The sequence below is a fragment of the Herpailurus yagouaroundi genome, unplaced genomic scaffold (genome assembly GCF_014898765.1).
Source record: "Herpailurus yagouaroundi ecotype Mexico unplaced genomic scaffold, PumYag 165, whole genome shotgun sequence".
Taxonomy (NCBI): domain Eukaryota; kingdom Metazoa; phylum Chordata; class Mammalia; order Carnivora; family Felidae; genus Herpailurus; species Herpailurus yagouaroundi.
In genome coordinates, this window is record NW_024412406.1 from 18,501,696 (window position 1) to 18,521,538 (window position 19,843).

A 19,843-nucleotide genomic window follows, 5' to 3' on the forward strand; every position below is an offset into this window, starting at 1 on the left:
GAGCCTGGAGCCTGTTTCCGATTCTGTGTCTCCCTCTCTCTCTGCCCCTCCCCCGTTCATGCTCTGTCTCTCTCTGTCCCAAAAATAAATAAAAAACGTTGAAAAAAAATTTTTTAAAACATATAAAGAACCAAACCAGGTAAAATTAAAAGTAAGCTAATCACAGATCAGATTTTTTTTTTTCAAGTTTTGTTTTGTTCTGTTTTGCTGTTGAAGACAGGGGTCCTGACTGGCAGGTCTGAGAGGTATTTCTGGCAATACTCTGATCTCTTAACATAGACACTTAGGTATGTTTATTCTATGAAACTGTAGGAGAGTTGAAAATACTGACTCTACCTTTAGTCTTTCATCTTGCTCATATCTGCTCGCTCAATGATCTCTCTTGGGGCTATGTGTTCCTGACCCCTTGGAGATTAATATACATCCCTCAGAAATGCCCGCCAAGGAGGCTTGCTTTGGCCTCCCATGAATTTGTTAGAGGTAACAGTCATTCCCTCTCCTGAAGTACAGATGGCACCACAAGGTCTGTTAAAGGTTAGCTGTCAAGCGCCTGCAAGCCCTCTGATCTCACTAAGACTAAAATGCCCTCCTGCACATTCTATAAAAATCTGTAGGCTAAGATCCGGACTTTTCAGGGAATAGCTGCACAGATGTCCAGATTATCATCCAACCAACCCTGTCAGTAAGTTACCCAGAATAAAACTCTGTGTTAACTGTATGGAGTTGCCTGTTGTGCTTTTCAGTCTTAAGTGTCTTCTCAGTTTGGAGGATACTTTGTAGTCCTTCCTCCACCTACCAACAGAAACTTATCAAGATGTATCCTTACATACTTTCCTTAATGTAAGTTATACCTCAAATAAAAGCTTTAAAACCATACATAGCCTTTGACCAACTTATGCAACTTTCAGGAATTTCTCTCAAAAGCATTGTATGTAATAACACATGTGTAAAGATATTGTCTACAGTGCTTTTTCTAACCACAAAACTGGGATCAACCTTAATGTTCATCAATAAAACAATTGTTAAATTACAATATATTCGGGGCGCCTGGGTGGCGCAGTCGGTTAAGCGTCCAACTTCAGCCAGGTCACTATCTCGCGGTCCTTGAGTTCGAGCCCCGCGTCGGGCTCTGGGCTGATGGCTCAGAGCCTGGAGCCTGTTTCCGATTCTGTGTCTCCCTCTCTCTCTGCCCCTCCCCTGTTCATGCTCTGTCTCTCTCTGTCCCAAAAATAAATAAAAACGTTGAAAAAAAATTAAAAAAAAATTACAATATACTCATATTAGAAAATATTATGCATCTATTAAGTGAGTGAAGTCCAGATGGTAATTACACCTGTGATGAGCATAACACAATGTATAAACTTATTGAATCACTATGTTGTACACCTAAAAGTAATGTAACGTTGTGTTAACTATTCTCAATTTTTTTTAAAAAGTAACAGTCTATATAATGACTCGCTGGAATATACATGATACAGCAAGAATAATGTTTTGGTTTTTTAGGAAGAATATGTTAAGTATGATCTTATTTCTGTAAAAAACAAAAATCTTCAACCATTTTTTTTTAATGTTTATTTTTGAGAGAGCCCAAGTGAGGGAGGGGCAGAGAAGGGGAGACAGAGGATCTGAAGCAGGCTCTGCGCTGACAGCAGCAAGCCTGATGCAGGTCTCAAACTCACTAACCGTGAGATCATGACCTGTGCTAAAGTCAGATGCTCAATCAACTGAACCACCCAGATGCCCCAAGCCTCAACCTTTTTATTTATAGAAAGATACACATCAAACTCTTAAAAATGGCCAGAGCAGGTAGAAGTGGACTTTTCTTTGTATGGTTTACTTTTCATTTAAAAACAAAATCTAGGAGCACCTGGCTGGCTCGGTCAGAAGAGCATGCGACTCTTCATCTAGGGGTTGAGTTCGAGCGCCACCTTGGGTTATAGAGATGAAATAAACTTAAAAAAAAAAAATATCTAGAAAAAAAGAATCTCACCTTCTAGCTTTCCCTCAGATACTCCTCTGACCTACCTTGTCCATACTGAGACCTTCGGTCTATTCTTCCCCGCAATTTTCATCAACCTAATCAATCCCTTTCCACCTTCACTTTCTTCTACCCCCATGCAGCCAAAAATCACTTGAACCACTCTGTGTCAGTATTTTCAACTCCTTACTCTACTGCTCTATTTCTACAAACCACAACTTGATTAATCCAACAGGCTTCATTTCCTACAATTGGACCTTAGAAAAATTACAAAATCTCACATTTTGATGTTGCTACAAAAATGTGCTACCTCTGACATCAAACGGGCCCTCACTGCTGTCTAGCATTCTAGGCAAATATTTTCTTACTCTTCCCCCTCTTCCATTCCCCAAGCAGCTTGTTCAAGCATTCTTCATGCTATCCAAATCTCTCCAACCCTTCCTCCATCATTTCTCAGCAAAAATGAAGCACACTACTTCAAATAATAGAGAAATCATCTAACAGGAAATCCCTCAACATCCTGCCACTCCACATGCCATACACTTACCTACATCCGCACCTATTCTGTCCCCATTCTCTCCTGTCCCTCCTTCCACCTAAGGGCTCAGGATTACACCCCCTCAACTCACAGGTCTCATTACATCAGCTCCACTCTGTATAGATAAATCCTCTTTCCTGTCCTATGTCAGCTTCGATCACATGCCACCTTCTGGTTTCTCCCATCTGCTCTCAAACCAAAGATCCAAAACCAAGCTCCTTAATTGTCTTCCTAAATCTGCTACTCATGTGTTCCCTACCTCAGAAAATGGCACCCATATCGTCAATCATTCCTTCTTTCTCTTTCATTTTCTACAATCAAGATGTAGGTTTCTTCCTAAAAAGATCAGATTCCATTTACATTGCTATTTTATTCCAATCCAGTTATCCAAAGCCTACACTATCATAAATATCTATTAACTAGACTACTAGTTAATAGCCCCCCCCCCCCCCGTAGGCGCTGGCCCATTGGATTGGTGTCAAATACCAAAATAAGTCCTTTATGATATCTGGTCTCTGTACTTTCCTATCCTCTGTATCTTTCATACTCTACTCTTCGATCTGGTCATACAGATAATTCTAAAAACTCAACAGGCTCTCTAGACTTTTCTTTTATCCAGTATTCCACCTCCCTACAGTTTCCCTATATCAAGCTAGGTCCTACTAGTCCTTTATTTCAGCTTAGCTATCACTTCCTCCAAGAGGTTCTTCCTGATGGACCAAAGTTTTTCCTGATGGACCAGGATTAGGGTACTCCTGTAAATATTATCCTATATACCACATTAAAACAATGTACCTAAACTGCTTATCTCCACAGCACTTTAATCACCAAAAACTATCTTATTCACCACAGTGATCTCAGCACTCAGTATACGGAATATAACAGTTGCTAAGTTAATATTAAAATATTAAACGAAGGACATCTAAGACGCAAGCCAGTATCTTTTCTACATTATCTCAAATGTGAACAGATTATGTAAGCATTTTGCTTCTACTTATAGGTGAACTAGGTAATTTCAGACAAATCATCCTCCCAAGAGGATAAATAAACTGGACAAAATATAAAAATCATCTATTTAAAAGCATCAGAGAACTGTCAAGGCAGAGAAGTATATCCAGGCCAGTAGTTATTTCCTTGGGGAAAAAAAAAATTAAAAAAATAAAAGGGACTGACTTCTAATGAAATTTACTGAGAGAAGGCACCTATAACAAGTATAAGGAATGAAAAAGTAAACATCACTATCGATCACAAAGGTGCTAAAAATAATAATAGTAAAGGGAGAGGCGCTTGGGTGGCTCAGCTGGTTAAGCATCCAATTTTTGGTTTCAGCTCAGGTCATAATCTCACAGTTCGTGAGTTTGAGTCCCAGGTTAGGCTTCACACTGACAGCTCAGAGCCTGCTTGGGATTTTCTCTTCTCTCTCTGCCCCTCCTCTGCTCATGCTCTCTCAAATAAATAAATAAACTTTAAAAAATAATAATAAAAAGGAGGCACCTGGCTGGCTCAGTCAGTAGAGCATATGACACTTGATCTCAGGATTCTAACTTCGAGCCCCATGTTAAGTGTAGAGATTACCTGGGGCACCTGGGTGGCTCAATTGGTTAAGCATCCAACTTCAGCTCAGGTCATGATCTAGTGGTTCACAGGCTCAAGCCCCTCGTTGGGCCCCGTGCTGACAGCTCAGAGCCTGGAGCCTGCTTTGTGGATCATGTCTCCCTCTCTCTGTCCCTCCCCTGCTTGTACTCTGTCTCTCTCTCTCTCTCAAAAATAAAAACATTAAAAAAAAAGAGTAGAGATTACTTAAAATTAAAATCTTAAAAAATAATAATAATAAAGGCAAAACAAAGCTACGTAAGAAGTTACAATGGTGGTTACCTTTCGATGGGAGTGGGTAATAGTTGGTGGAGAGCATAAAGGAGCTTTCTAGAGTGCATACAACTTTCTATTTCTTCATGTGGGCAGTGATTACATGGACATTTGCTTTGTAAGAATTTATTGAGTTATATATTCATGTTTGTGCATTTTATATTACATTTTGTGTGTGTCATACTTCAAAATAAAAAAGGCTTAAAAAAAGATGGCTAAGAATCAGACTGTATTTTGTTTTCTAGGTTCTGTATGAGTACATACATAATTTAACTTCAAGAATTTTATGATGATGATATAAGCTTATAGACTAGTCTACTGTGACATAGACTATAAGAAATAGCAAACTATTTGGGGGAGGAGGAGAACAGGTCATTGGCAGGGCAGTAGACAAGACTAAATGAAAACAGATAAATCTTGAAAACAGACTTTCTCTTCCCTCTACAAATACTATAAAAATATATAAGAGTGTACAGTTACACCAATTAAAGTTTATGGCAATCAAATCAAAGATAACACTAATACTGCTTCCAACTTTGGGCTTTCTCAAAGCACCCCAAAAAAAAAAAAAAAATACTGCTTTCAACAAATGCAGTGTATGCTTTTGAGATAGTTATGATAAAAAAAAATTCATTACCAGTAAACAGTTTCACAATAACCCTGTTAGTAATAATAGCAAAGTTGTTATTAATTTATGTTGTCATTAAATTTAAAATGCCAAAAACTTTAAAAGCTACAACAGTACACTGGAGCTTATTTTTATAAGGTCTTTGGGAACTATTCAAGAGAATGGCCATTTAATTATCTTTACAATATGAGAGAGGAGTATGACCATTTTATAGCAGAGGTGGAAGGAGTCTAAAATGATTAAAAGGACATTCTTATTCAGTTGGTTAATTTATTAGAATAAGGTTTCCTGTTCTCAGAATACTAAAAGATTAGATAAATCAATGCACCCCAATGACACTCTACATTCTAGTGCCAAACAATGATGCGAAAGAAAAATAAGGACCATGAAGTATTAAAACAAAAAAACAAAACAAAACAAAACAAAAAAAAAAACAACTTATTCAATTTGAAGTTACTGTCCTTTATTTTGAGACTATATCCTTCTTACATTTCGGTGTAAAAAAGCCTTTTCTGTTAGGATATGGGGACAGCAGATGGATGTTACTTGATTTTTTTTTTTTTTTAATGTCCTTACTCATCACAATGAAAAGTTGTCAATCCTATGTCAATGCCATGCCCTTCCTACTTTCTGGAAATTAAACTTGAAATTAAAATCTAGTGACCACTGCTATACTTCAGTCTGGTTGAGACTTTAAATCAGAACATTTTCCCATACTATAAAATAATGATATAGTATTTGACCCTTGGGTACAATTTAATGGCAATTATTCAGGATTAATATTCTACACTGTTCATGCAAAATTAAATACACTGCTATATTCCCAGTGCCTAGCACAGAATCTAAAGTATAAGTCATACTTGTTTCAGTCCACAAATGAATAAATCTCATGACCTAAACTACATCTCTCAACAACCAAAAAAAAAAAAAAAAAAAAAAAAAAAAAAAAAACCTGTTCAGATAAAAAGTTTAATAAGACAAATTACAACTTGATGATATTTCTTTTAAGGAAACAGATTTTATATACGAAATTACATTTCTGAAGGGCATTTTCTGTAACATTTTTAGAGGTCAACTTTTCTGATATAAAAGAGATTAGAGGGGGAGCCTGGGTGGCTCAGTTGTTAAGCGTCCAACTTTGACTCAGGTCATGATCTCACGGTTTGTGAGTTCGAGCCCCACATCAGGCTCTGTGCTGACAGCTCAGAGCCTGGAGCCTGCTTCAGATCCTGTGTCTCCTTCTCTCTCTACCCCTCCCTGCTCGCACTCTGTCTCTCTCTCTCAAAAATAAATAAACATTAAAAATAAATAAATAAATAATAAAAGAGATTAGTCTTATATATTCATTTGAACTAAGAGTGTACTATTTTCATATGAGGATCTCTGAAATATAACTATAATGAATGACATAATTACATATCTTCTTCTTGAACTATTTTTATTTTAAGCACTCCCATGCAAATGAATTAAGTACTATGGCATCAATTTTATTTCATTTTGTAATATTTATTTATTTTTGAGAGGGAGAGGGAGGGAGGGAAAGAGGGAGGGAGGGACCGGGGGAGGTGCAGAGAGGGAGGGAGACAGAGGATCTAAAGCTGGCTCCAAGCAGACAGCAGAAAGCCCAATGCAGGGCTCGAACCCAGCAACTGTGAGATGATGACCTGAGCCAAAGTCAGATGCTCAACCGACTGAGCCACCCAGGCACCCCTTCTGGCATCAATTTAAAAATCTTTTGAAAAAACTGTTCAGGGGCACCTGGGTGGCTCAGTCAGTTAAGGGTCCAACTTCGGCTCAGGTCATGATCTCACAGTTAATGAATTCAAGCCCCACATCAGACTCTGCTGACAGCTCAGAGCCTGGAGCCTGCTTCAGATTCTGTGCCTCCCTCTCTCTCTGCCCTTCCCCTGATCGAACTCTGTCTCTGTCTCTCAAAAATAAATGAACATTAAAAAAAATTTTTTAATAAAAAAAATTTTTAGGGGCCCCTGGGTGGCGCAGTTGGTTAAGCGTCCGACTTCAGCCAGGTCACGATCTCGCGGTCCGGGAGTTCGAGCCCCGCGTCGGGCTCTGGGCTGATGGCTCAGAGCCTGGAGCCTGTTTCCGATTCTGTGTCTCCCTCTCTCTCTGCCCCTCCCCCATTCATGCTCTGTCTCTCTCTGTCCCAAAAATAAATAAACGTTGAAAAAAAAATTTTTTTTTTAAATAAATAAATATTTTTTAAAGGTGATTTTCATAAGTTGCATAATAATTACTGCCCCCTGCATATTATGTGTATAAAAAATTACCTGAGGGGCAAAACTCAGTAAATTAGACCTTTGTAAATAAACATTAGTTTATAAAACTGGAAAAGGTATTTACTGAGCATTAGTGTAAAAAGAAAATTTAGAAGCAAACTCAATGTCCATCAACAGAATAAATTCAATATATCCACTCTAAGTTTATGGCCATTAAAACAAAAAGTTATATACAAAAAATGTTCATAATAAAAATACATGAAAGAAGTTGCAAACTACCATATACCTGTGATTCCTTTTTGTGTGTGTGATTCCATTTAAAAAGAAAAAAAGCATACAGGGGCATCTGGCTGGCTCAGTCAGTACAGCATAGGACTCTTGATCTTGGGGTTGTAGGTTCACACCCCACATTGGATGTAGAGATTACTTAAAATCTTTTTTTAAAAAGTATAGCAATAATGGTAAAATAGATATTAGTTTAAATCAACTAACTAAAAAAAAAACAAAATAAGTTTTAATTTCATCCCAAGCAGTAATATCTATGCAATCAGTGCTTGTTATTTCAGGATATTTTTCCACATTCATCTTAAAAACCTTCACTACAGGGATGACTGAGTGGCTCAGTCAAGCATCTGACTCTTGGTTTCAGCTCAGGTCATGATCTCATGGTTTGTGGGTTCAAGCCCCTGCTTGGAATTCTCTCTCCCTCTCTCTCTCTGCCCCTCCCTTGCTCATGTTCTTTCTCTAATAAGTAAAGTTTTAAAAAATAAATAAATAATTTCACTATAGGCTGTACCTCCTATCAGTACCGAAACAGACTGGGATAAAGAGATATCTTACCTTGGGGCACCTGGGTGGCTCAGTCAGTTAAGCATCTGACTCTTGATCTCAGCTGAGGTCATGATCTCATGGTTGGTGAGTTTGAGCTCCACATTGGGCTCTGCACTGACAGTGTGAAGCCTGCTTGGAATTCTCTCTCTGCCCCTCCCCCTCTCTCTCACTGTCTTAAAATAAATAGACCAAAAAAAAAAAGGCCCATAAAAAAAAAAAAAAGACACATATCTGCAACTTGCATATAACAAGTGATTACTATCCCAAATGTATATATAGTGTTTGTAAATCAACAAGTAAAAGATCAGAAGCCTAATGGAAAAATAGGAAAAGGACATGAGTAAGCATTTTATAAGTGGAAATACAAATGGACAATCAACAGGGGCGCCTGGGTGGCGCAGTCGGTTAAGCGTCCGACTTCAGCCAGGTCACGATCTCACGGTCCATGAGTTCGAGCCCCGCGTCAGGCTCTGGGCTGATGGCTCGGAGCCTGGAGCCTGTTTCCATCCTGTGTCTCCCTCTCTCTCTGCCCCTCCCCCATTCATGCTCTGTCTCTCTCTGTCCCAAAAATAAATAAAAACGTTGAAAAAAAAATTAAAAAAAAAAACAAATGGACAATCAACATGAAAAAATGTTAATGACCTAATAATCAAATAAACCTTAACTAAAATATCTCTTTTTCCCTATCAAATTGGCAAAGATGAAAAAGGAGACAACCCAATATTGGCAGAGGCATAGGTTGTCCAATGTCTGATGGGCAACCTGACAATATGTACATACTAGCAATTTCACTTCTAAAAATTTATCCTATAGAAATAACCTGATACTGACAAAATTCTGAATAGAAAAGCTGTCCTAAGTATTGTAATAGTTTAAAAAACTGGAAAAGAAACCAAAACATCTAACAAAAGAGAGTTATTTAAATACACAAAAGTATCTCATGCATACCTTGAAAGACTAAGCAGACATAAAAAGATGAATTTTAAGTCCCATGAGCTGGACTCTTGGCAACAGGAGGCTCCTCACCCTCTCCCACCCTTGCAGTGTGCATTCCAATTGCTTCCCCCCCTCCCAGAAGTTGCCCTAAAGACAAAGCCTTGAGACAGTGATATGGTGTTAAGACCATCTGAGGAGTATATGTGATTGAACCCAGTTAAGGCCCCTATATGAAACTTTTAAGATTTGGCAGGCAGGTGTGGAGATCTGTCCTGCGGCTTCTCAAGATAAGCCTAGTGAGTTCCCTTGTTTATTAAACCTGCTACCTACCCATCCAGAACGGCTTGCCTCTTTCTTCAAGTCTCTCCCAGCTGTCCAAGAACCATGTCAGGTTTCAGAACAACCAGGAAGCTCCTAAGGAGCTTGTGAACCAACAACCACAAAACAGTCCATTTAAAATTTATTTCTAACTCCTTACAAATGTAAAAACCACTCCTAGCTCACATACAAAAACAGGCCTCAGGCCAGTTTATGCTATTGGGCCATAGTTTGCCAACCTCTTCTCTAGGACTTAGGCTAAAACTTGAGGCTAAAATCCTTAAATGGTGGGATTACAGTGACATTTTATGTTTTTTATCTAAACTGTTTAATTTAGAGGTGCCTGGGTGTCTCAGAGGGTTAAGTGTCCGACTTCAGCTCAGGTCATAGTCTCACGGTTCATGGATTCAAGCCCCACATCGGACTCTGTGCTGACGCTGCAGGGAGAGAGGGAGACAGAATCCAAAGCAGGCTCCAGACTCTGAGCTGTCAGCACAGAGCCCGACACGGGGCTCAAACCCACAAGTCGTGAGATTACGACCTGAGCTGAAGTTGGACACTTAACCAACTGAGCTACCCAGGCGCCCCAAAATAAATAAACTTTAAAAAATAATAATAATAAACTGTGTATTTGTACAAATGGTACACAACAAACATACCAAACAATAGCTGAGTAGCTGACAGTAATTAACATTTCAAAGAGCACCTAAATATATAAAGCAAATATTAACAGATATAAAAAAGGAAATAACATATATAAAAGGAGAAATTGTACAGTAACACAACAGTAGGGGACTTTAACATCCATTTACATCAATAGATCAGTCAGACAGCAAATCAATGAGGAAACAGTAAATGACACATTAAGCCAGATGGACTTAACAGATACATATAGAGTATTCCATCCATAAACAGAATTCATATTCTTTTCAAATGTCTATGGAACATTTTCTAGAATACCACACTAAGCCACAAAACTTGTCTCAAATATAAGGAGACTGAAATCATATCAAGCATCTTTTCTAACCACAACAGTATGAAACGCGAAATCAATTACAAGAAAAAAAAGTAGAAAAAACCACAAACATACAGAGGCTAAACAACATGGTACTGAACAACCAATGGGTCAAAGAGAAATCAAAAAATACATTGTGATGAATGAGAATGAAAACAAAATATTCCAAAATATATGGGGCAAAGAAAAAGCAGTTCTAAGAGGCAAGTTTATAGCAATATAGGCCTATCTCAGGAAACAAGAAAAATCTCAAATAAACAATATAATCTTACATCTAAAGCAAATAAAATAAGGAAAAACAAAGCCCATGGTAGAAAAAAAATACAGCTGACTCTTGAAAAACACGTGTTTGAACAGTGCACGTCTACCTTTATGTGGATTTTTTTCAATATGTCCAGCACAGTATTGTATATGTATTTCCTCTTATAAATGTTTTTAAGTGTTTATTTACTTTTTGAGTGAGAAAGACAGAGTACAAGCATGGGAGGGGCAGAGAGAGGGAGACAGAATCTGAAGCAGGCTCCAGGCTCCAACCTGTCAGGACAGAACCCGATGCGGGACTCGAACCCACAAGCCATGAAATCATGACCTGAGCTGAAGTCAGATGCTTAACCAACTGAGAGACTCAGGTGCCAGGTGCCCCTCTCTTATAATTTTCTTAACAACACTTTCTTTTTCTAGTTTGGTAGTTACGTTTTCGGGAAATCAAAAGTTATAGGGAGATTTCCAACTGCATGGAGGGATGTCAGGACTTCAACTGCCCCCCTTTGTTCAAGAATCAACTGTAAAAATAAATGAAATATATAAAAATAAAATAACAACAGAAAAGATTAATGAAACTCAGCTATTTTTTTAAAAGATAAACAAAATTGATAAAGCCTTGGCCACATTAATCAAGAAAAAATGAGGAAGATGTCAAAGAAATATAATCAGAAAGAAAGAGAAGTTACAACCAATACCATAGAAATACAAAGGATTATAAGATTACTAGAACAATTGTAGGCTGTCAAACTGCACAACCTAGAAGAAATGAATAAATTCCTAGAAACATACACTCTTCTAAGACTAACTCAGGAAGAAATAGAAAATCTGAACAGACTGATTACTATTCATTTGAACTGGCAATCAAAAAACTCCAAACAAACAAAAGCTGAGGACCGGACGACTTCACAAGCGAACTCTACCCAACATGTAAAAAGTTAATACCTATCCTTCTGAAACCATTCTAAAAAATAGAAAGAAAAACTTCCAAATTCATTCTTCAAGTCCAGCACTGCCTTGTTATCAAAACTACAAAAAAAAAAAAAAAAAAAGAAAGAAAACTCAGGCCAATATGCCTTAGGAACACAGGTGCAAAAATTGTCAACAAAGTATTAGCAAAAACGAAATTCAACAATACATTAAAAGGATCATACACCGGGGCGCCTGGGTGGCGCAGTCGGTTAAGCGTCCGACTTCAGCCAGGTCACGATCTTGCGGTCCATGAGTTCAAGCCCCGCGTCAGGCTCTGGGCTGATGGCTCAGAGCCTGGAGCCTGTTTCCGATTCTCTGTCTCCCTCTCTCTCTGACCCTCCCCCGTTCATGCTCTGTCTCTCCCTGTCCCAAAAATAAATCAACGTTGAAAAAAAATTTTTTTTTTTAAATAAAAAAAAAATTAAAAAAAAATAAAAAAATAAAAGGATCGTACACCATGATCAAGTGGGATTTATTCAGGGGATACAAGAATGGTTCAACAGCTACAAATTAACGAGTGCAGTACAGTATATTAACAAAATGAAAGATAAAAATCATATGATCACCTCAATAGATGCAGAAAAACCATTTGATAAAAATCAACATTCATCATGATAAAAAAAAAAAACTCAACAGAATGGTTATAAAGGGAATGTACCTCAACATAATGAAGGCCATATATTATAATCCCACAACTAACATCATACTTAACAGTGAAAATCTGAAAGCTTTTCCTCTAATGTGAGGAACAAGACAAGGATGCCTATGCCAGTCTTTTATTCAACACAGTACTGCAAATGCTAGCCACAACAATCAGAAAAGAAACAGAAGACACCCAAGTTGGTAAGGAAGAAATAAAAAACGGTCACTATTTGCAGATGACTTGATATTACATATTGAATACCCTAAAGACTCCACCAAAAAACTATTACAACTAATAAATGAATTCAGTAAAGATGCAGGATACAAAATTAATATACAGAAATCTGTTGGCTTTCCAGACATGAATACAAATTATTAGAAAGATAAATTAATAATCCCATTTACAATTGCATTAAAAAGAAGAAAATACCTAGGAATAAATTTAACCAAGGAGTAAAAGATCTGTGCTTAGAAAACTAGAAGACATTGATAAAAGGAAACTGAAGATGACACAAATAAATGGAAAGATACACTATGCTCATGGGTCGGAGGAATTAATATTGTTACAATGTCTCTATTACCCAAAGCAATCTATAAATTCAATGCAATCCCTATCAAAATTCCAATAGCATTTTTCATACAAGAACAAATAATCCTAAAATTTCTATAGAACCACAAATGATCTTCCAACTGCCAAAGCAATCTTGAGAAAGAACAAAGCAGAGGGGCTCCTGGGTGGCTCAGTCGGTTGAGCATCTGACTTCAGCTCAGGTCATAATCCTGCGGTTCATGGGTTTGAGCTCCGCGTTGGGCTCTGTGCTGACAGCTCAGAGCCTGGAGTCTGCTTCGGATTCTGTGTCTCCCTCTCTCTCTCAAAAAAAGAATGTTAATAAAAACTAATTAAAAAAAAAAAAAAGGAACAAAGCTGGAGATTTCATGCTCCCAGATTTCAAACTATACTACAAAACTATAAAAATCAAACAGAGGATATTGGCATAAAAACAGACAAAAAGATCAATGGAACAGAATAGACAGCTTAGAAATAAACCATACATGGTCAATCAATCTACAACAAAAGAGGCAAGAAAATAAAATGGGGAAGAGACAATTTCTTCAATAAACAGTGTTGGGAAAACTGGACAGCTGCATGCAAAAGAATGAAACCGGACCACTTTCTTACACCATATACAAAAATAAGCTCAAAACAGAATAAAGGTCTTAAATGTGAGACCTGAAACCATAAAGCTCCTAAAAGAAAACAGGCAGTAAACTTGGACATCAGTCTTAACAGTATTTTTTGGCACAGCTATCTGTCTCCTCAGGCAAAGGCAACAGAAACAAAAACAAATAATTGGAACTACATCAAACTATAAAGCTTTTGCACAGCAAAGGAAACTATTAAAGGTAATCTGTAGAATGGGAGTAGGTACCTGCAAATGATGTATCTGATAAAGGGGTTAATGTCCAAAATATATACATAAAACCCCACACCAAAAAACCATAATCTGATTAAAAAATGGACAGAGGACGTGAATAGCTATTTTTCCAAAGAAGTCATATAGTTGACCAATAGACATATGAAAAGATGCTCAACATCACTAATCATCAGGGAAATGCAAATCAAAGCAACAATATCAACCTTACACCAGTCAGAATAGCTAGCATCAAGATAGGAAATAGCAAGTGTTGGCAAGAATGCAGAGAAAAAGTAACCCTCATGCACTGTTGGTGGGAATGTAAATTGGTGCAGCCACTGTGGCTAACAGTACAGAGGCTCCTCAAAAAATTAAAAATAGAATTACCATATGATCCAGTTTGAGCCCCAAATTGGGTGTAGAGATTACTTAACATATTAAAGGGCATCTGGGTGGCTCCCTTGGTTAAGTGTCTGGCTCTTGGCCTTGGCTCAGGTCTGGATCTCACCTTTTGTCAGTTTGAGCCCCACACTGGGCTCTGCCCTGACAGTGCAAGCCTGCTTGGAATTCTCTCTCTGCCCCGTCCCCATTATTTGTTTTTGTGTATTTTGTGTCCTTAACAAATCAATCTCTGTCTATACCATGATCATACAGATATTCTGTGTCTTTTTCAGAAAGTTTTATTTCACATTGGGTATTTAGCTTGAGATACACCAGAAATGCATGTTTATGATTAGCATGAAGTTGGTTGTTTTCCATATGGATATTCAGTTGCCTCAGCACAGTATACTGGAAGGACATCAGAATCTAATTCAGAATACTTTGCTTTGTACCACTGTTCTATTTAATTATAGCTTTGTATTAAGTTTTGATATCCAGCAGTGTAAGTTCTCTGGCTTTGTTTTTCTTTAGAATGTTATTGCTTCTGGTCTTATACATTCCCATATAAATTACAGAATCATCTCTCAATTGCCATAAAACCAAACCTACATTTAATGGGAATCACAGTAAATTTACAGATAAATTTGGGGAGAATTGACACCATAACAATACTCAAACTCCCAATTTACCTTCATTTGAGTCTACTTTAATTTTTATCACATTTTGTAGTTTTCCATGTAGAGGCTTTGCAAATATTTAAATTTATTCTTCAATATTAGGAGCTTTTAAAGCTACTGCAAGTCTTATGGTTTGTATAATTTTACTATCTAATTTGCAACATGTACTCATTAGTTCTAATAAAGTATATTTTCAAATTTTTGTGACAACCGTATCAGCTGTTTCCAAATTTTGAACCTCCTTGTCTTTTCCTGGCTTTACTGAACTGTTCAGAAGTGTTGATAGCAGTCATTTTTGTCTCATTTCTTAACTCATGGAGGGAAATAAATATTTCATCATTAAGCATAACGATACTGTAACTTTTGTGTAAATCCTCTTCATCAGATCAAAAGTTCCCTTTTAATCTGAGCATGCCTGAGTATTCTAGTGGTTTTAGCATAAGTGGATACTGAATTGTATCAAATGCTTTTCTTTACTTATTGGGGTGGTAAAGTTATTTTTCTCGTGTGCGTGTGTGTGTGTGTAATTTTGTTCTTAATTTTACACTGGCCTCATAAAACAAGGGAGTGTTTTATCTCTTTTCTGTAAGATTTTATACTATAAAATTTTAAACAAAATATTAATGATCATAAAGACATGAAACAACAGGTGTTGGGAAGAATGTGGAGAAAAGGGAACCCTTGTACACTGTTGGTGGTAATGTAAATCTGTACAGCCACTAAGGAAAAGAGTATGAAAGTTCCTTAAAAAATTAAAAATAGAAATACCATATCATGCAGCAATTCTACTTCTGGGTATTTATCTGAACAAATGAGAACACTAATTCAAAAAGATATATACACCCCTAAGTTCATTACAGCATTATTTACAATAGCCAAACTATGGAAGCAATCTAAGTGTCCACTGATAAAAATGAATGGATAAAGCTGTGGTAGGTATATGCAGTGGAATATTGCTCAACCATAAAAAGAATGACATTTTGCCGTTTTCAACCAAATGGATGAACCTAGAGGGTATGCTAAGTGAAATAAGTCAGAGAATGTATCATTTCACTTGTATGTGGAATCTAAAACAAAACAAAACAAAACAAAAAACAAGCAAAGCAAAACAGAGACTCATAGACTGAGAACAAATTGGGGGTTGCCAGAGAAAGAGGTGAAATAAGGAAGTCAAAAGGTACAAACTTCCAGTTATAAAATTAGTCATGGGGATGTAAAGTACACCATAGGGAATACAGTCAATAAAACCACAATAACTTTGTATGGTGACAGATAGTAACTAAACTTACTTGGTGATCATTTTGTAATACATATAAATATCAAATCACCATGTTGTACACCTAAAACTAATATAATATTGTATATCAACTACAGTTCAATAAGAAAAATTTTTTAAAACTGTCTAGGAAAATAAACTTGTGGAAACTAAAATTTACCAGCACTTCAGAACCAAACTCTCTTTCCATCCCCCCTTTTCAGGCTATTTTTTTTCCTATCTCCTGCTTTATATCCATAAATTCAAGTTACCCCCATCTTTTTCCTATATATTCACCGGGTCAAGTCACTAATCTTTTCACATCTCAGGTGAAGCTGTCCATGATAGTGCTACCTCACTCTTCCTAAGGGATGGTTGGTTGCAATCAGTGAGTCACTGTTTTGCTCAAGTTCAAACTCCTTAAACTTGGCACTCAAATTACTTCACATGTGAACCTAACTTTACCTTCTAGACTTCCTACAGTAGGAATCCTAAACGTCAATTTAACTGGTCTAACCTGCTGTCCTCTGAAAAAGTCCTGCTGTCTCTAGTTCCTTATTTCTCTAACGTTATTTGAATAAAGATGTTGTCTTAGAAACAGTGTAAGATTGAAGGGTGCCTGGGTGGCTCAGTTGGTTGAGCATCCGACTTTGGCTCAGGTCGTGATCTTGCGGTTCATGAGTTCGAGACCCACATCTGGCTCTCTGCTGTCAGAGCACACATCAGATCCTCTGTCCCCCTCTCTCTGTGCCCCCCCACCCTTGGGTACTCTCTCCCTCAAAAATAAACAAACACTAAAAAAAAAGATAGCATAAGATTGAGAAGATAAAAGATATAAAGTATTCAATATAAATATCCAGTACGTGCTAAATGCCAAAGGAGGTAGAGACTATTCATTGAAGTATATTTTCCCCTTTAACTGGCCATATACTATAGAAATTTTAAACACTTGTATTTATTGATCTGTATTTACATACTTCGATTTTAAAATCAATTGCAGGGGTGCCTGGGTGGCTCAGTCAGTTAAGCGTCCAACTTCAACTGAGGTCATGATCTCATGGTTTGTGAGTTTGAGCCCCAGGGCAGGCTCTGTGCTGACAGTTCAGAGCCTGGAGCCTGCTTCAGATTCTGTGTCTCATTCTCTCTCTGCCCCTCCCCCACTTGTGCTCTCTGCCTCTCAAAAATAAATAAATGTTCAAAAAAAAATTTTTTTAATCAATTGCATTAACCCTTTACCACTTGAAACAAAAATACCTATTTTACTGTTATACTCAAATTCCAGGGTTTTTTTCTTCCCTTACGTATTTACATTTACATCATGCAGTTACATTTATTCCACAATTCGTATTCAATTATGGTTAAAAGAGCAAGAATTTGACACTGACCAGGGTTAACATCCTAAACCACAGGCCCCTCTGCCCTCCCCCTTATTTACATCAGTGTGACCTTGGCCAAGTTGCTTAGCGTCTCTTTTCTCTCATCTGTAAAATGGGATAATACCCACTTCACATGGCTGTTGTAAAAATTAAATGAATAGGTGGAAACAATTTCACAGTGCTTCATACGTACCAAGTGCCATATAAATAGAAATTATCAATATTAACATTACTGCTCAAAAGCAATAATGTTACTGCCAAGACTACACTGGTTGGTACCTTTGTTTTCAGTGATTTTGAAAACCTGAGCTTAGGGCAGTGAAAGTGTTCTGTCGGAGAACTGACCACATTTCTTGCAGTGCAAACTATATTTCCGCTGTCTACACCTTCAAGTGTGCCTTGTTTTACTCAACCCCTCTAGAAAGCAATTGATTAGAAAAAACTATAATTACTGACCATGACAAAGGTGAAGAAATTTCTAAGAGAAATTAAATGTCTGGGATTTACTTGAAGGGGGGGAGGGGGTGGCAAGCCGATCATGTGTTGACAACTGTTACAACTGGGTGATGGGTTCGCCAAGTTCGTTATACTAACCTCTCGTCCTGTGCATTTAAAGACTTCTAAAATAAAGGGTGTTTTTAAATGTCAAAGGATGATTTTTCTTTGGGGCTTAACGCAAATCTTGTTACGGTCAGGAAGCTACATTGGGAAGTTCTGGGAGGCGAAAAGTGAAACAGCAACACAAGCCAGGTGAGGCTGGTTAAACCTCCCAGGCCGAACAGCAGGCGTGCTCCTCCTCCCAGAATACCCGAGGTCCGGCCCGGAGGTGCACCCGCGAGTCCGACCGGTCTAGCCTCAGGAAAAAGTGCAACGCCCAAGGGAACCACCGCAAAGGGCGGCCTTCCAGGGACCGGCGGCTGGCGCTCTTACTGTGGACCCCGAAGGATGCACCAGGAGCGGAAGGGAGGGGGCAGATGTGCGTGGGTGAGTCCCAGCCTTCAGGACAAAGTCGGCCGACTTCCCTCCGCTCCGCCAGTGCTCCAGCCCCACCAGGGCCCTCAGCCACCCCGGCAGCCCGAGAACGTCTCCGCCTCTCTTCCGCCGCGGCGCAGACACCCAACCGGCCCATGGAGCCCGCGGTCCTCCTCGAATGCCCGAACCCACGGCTCCTTCAGCTCCTACTCTGTTACTAGAGCTTCCCACCGCCCTCAGGCCTGCGGACGCTTCCTTGACTCCACGCCAACCGCTTTCCCGAGTCCCTAGCCCCCACTTACCTCGGCCGCGAGGCAGCCAGGAGCCTTCTTGAGCTTCCCCTGCTTCCAGCTTGGCTACCCCGGGCGTTACTGCCAATCACCCAATCTCCGCCCCGAGTCCGGACCAGACTGACCAATCAGCTGCTTCCTCCGGCCCAGAGGCGGGTAGGCAGAACAGGGAGGGGAAGAGAAACTACCGCCCCACGCGCCTGCAGCCACCTTTCACAATCAGTGTGCGCATGCGTGGAGCTTGGAGGGAAGCGGCCGCTGTCGCGTGGACCTAGCTTTGTTTGTGTCTTCACTGCTCTGTCCTGGAAAGTACTTTGCTAGTAAACCCCATTCTGTAAATGTGTAGCAAGATCCACATTCTGAATGTAGCCGTAAATGTGTATCACCTGGAAAGAAGGTGGGAGTCTTAAGCCCTTGTTAACCTGACTTATGTTGAGCCCTTTTATCCCTTTTATCCCACGCTGTTGGGACTTGTATTTACCTGGCAGATCTTCCCACGTGAGCTTCATATCTGGGGTGTTTGTGTTTAGGGGGGTTGAGGGCGCGGGGTATACAAAGAGCATGGATGAGGATTTTACTGTCTTCAGTTACACCAACTGTTTAGTCTGATTCATGGGGACACATGCTTTTTAACAGTTGAATATTCTGTGACACTAGATTTCAAATAATTCTGCCATGAAATTATCATTACATTGTAGCTAAGAATAAATTCAGCATGGTAACGTGTGTAGGCCCCGTAAGAAATTCATATGTAGAGTAAAAATCTTGCTTCTGTATGGCCTTTCAAAAGGCTGTTGCTGATTGGCTGTCTCTCTCACCCTCCCTCTGTAATAGATTCCACAGGTCACTGGGCAGGCACCAGAGCTATGATGGTTTTAGCCCTGGTGCCCAAGTCTCTTCCTGGCCAGGGCTTCCCAACTTCAGCAAGGGTGTTAATTCGTTTAGTCAACAAGGGCTTGTTGGGGGCCCATTATGACAGTACAAAGTCTTTAAAAGCCTTGAACCATGCCCTTGGTGAGCCTACAGGCTAACAGAAAGAAACACAAACTTTTTTAGCCTAATGCTATAATGGAGGAATGTAGGGAGCCTGTGAGACCTGCCTAAGCCAGCTCAGGGGCTCAAGAAACACATTCCAGAGGTGCACTTCAGCTGAGGCTTGATGAAAGTTGATGCTCCTGAGCTAAAGGAGTGGAGGCAAAGGATACTGGTGTTTCTGGCAAAGTTTAATTGTTTCTTGTGAGATCTTTAAAGGGTG

The 19,843-nt window shown here is 38.9% G+C and overlaps 1 protein-coding gene across 1 annotated transcript in view; it reads right to left on the bottom strand.

The window, feature by feature from the left end:
* The window catches only part of MTFR1 (mitochondrial fission regulator 1), a 63,153-nt gene extending 44,430 nt beyond the window's left edge, over nucleotides 1-18,723 (bottom strand). The window contains exon 1 of the mRNA XM_040487703.1: nucleotides 18,601-18,723. The gene's annotated coding sequence lies outside the window, so the exon portion shown is untranslated. The remainder of the gene's footprint in view (nucleotides 1-18,600) is intronic.
* Between the last annotated feature and the right edge of the window lie 1,120 nt (nucleotides 18,724-19,843).